The 1,371-nt window shown below is 40.8% G+C and overlaps 1 protein-coding gene across 1 annotated transcript in view; it reads right to left on the bottom strand.

Moving 5' to 3' along the window:
- Positions 1-1,371, bottom strand: part of LAMB1 (laminin subunit beta 1) — a 75,329-nt gene that overhangs the window by 7,075 nt on the left and 66,883 nt on the right. The gene's annotated exons all lie outside the window — the stretch shown is intronic.

The raw sequence follows: 1,371 nt of genomic DNA, 5'->3' as shown, positions 1-1,371 counted from the left end.
GACAGAGGTTAAGTTTCAAATATGTTAGATTCTCATTCATTTTAAACTATGTTTGTGTTTAAACTGTCAAGAACATAAAAATGGATTCCAGAGGATTTATAATAAAATACGTGCTTGCACGATGACTTCCACTGCATATTCCTTAAGTTATGCTTAGTAAATATTGTCCACTTCTTATTAGCCACTGCACCTGTTGCCTTGCTAACAGAATACTGATTTTTTTCCCAGGAACTTACATCTTTTAAGGTCAGGTAAAAAGAGCAACTCAACATTAAATCCTGATCAGTCTGCCAGTTACTATAATCACATTCCATTTTCCAGTCATATTTATGCATGAGCATGTGACTTAGGATGACTGTTAAAAGGCTCTTGGGGGAGGTTTCCGCTCTTCTACAAAGATAACTTGCAGAGGAATAGGTGGTCTCTTGTACCATTACATATTATTTTGTCTTTATGTGACGTCTGGAATTTGGCAGCCACCTTGTAACTATGAGGAACTATCTTGAGAACAAAGCTGGTAAACTTAAGATGGCAGTGTAGAAAGATGAAAAGTGCCTAAAGTCCCAGGCCCATGAAGCTTTCCAACTCCTAGACTTCATATTATGTGAGATGAGGTAGCCAAAACCATTCTTACTGGTAACACTTGAAGTCCAAGAGCACTTGTGATCTGGACCTCAAATTCTAGAGATTTTCTTTTTCTCTACTGAATACTAGAGGTACAGAGTTGTTTAACTATGGGCATAATATCCTTTAAGTAATAGAATTATGAAGCTTTGGGGGGCAATGTCAAAATAACTCTACATTGAGATTCTAATGACATGACATCATCTAATCTTGAACAAATTACAATTGAATTCTCACAGTAAATGACTTTTTTTTTTGAGAACAAGTGTGTCTTTGTTATGTGAGCTGGAGTGCCACGGCCTCACAGCAACCTCAAACTCCTGGGCTCAAGCAATCCTCCTGCCTCAGCCTCCTGAGTAGTGGGACTACAGGCACGCACCACCATGCCAAGCTAATTTTTCGATTTTTAGTAGAGACTGAGAGGACAGAAGTGACTCCATTTTGTAAAAACTTGCCACTGAGTAGCCTGTAGGAAGTCTCCGCCTACAGAAAGCCCCTTGTCCCAGGAAATTCCACAAATTCTGTGAAACCCTTAGAATGCCCCCCGCCTGGAACCCAGCCAATCAAACCAACCCCTGTGATCTCTGGTAGCAGTGTTCACCTGCATTTTATTCTATCCCATAATATGCAACCCTTATAAAGAAAACAGACAATAGCGAGGTGGGGCTCTCAGCCAGGACCTGCCTGCTGTGTTGGGTCCCTGAGAGCCCAGGCTCGAGCTTGAATAAAGGCTCCTTGTTTTTGCAT

This window comes from Otolemur garnettii, unplaced genomic scaffold, assembly GCF_000181295.1.
Source record: "Otolemur garnettii isolate 467f Iridium unplaced genomic scaffold, OtoGar3 scaffold00005, whole genome shotgun sequence".
Lineage (NCBI taxonomy): Eukaryota > Metazoa > Chordata > Mammalia > Primates > Galagidae > Otolemur > Otolemur garnettii.
The sequence above is the reverse complement of the archived record's forward strand: the minus strand, read 5'-3'. Positions and strand labels throughout refer to the sequence as shown.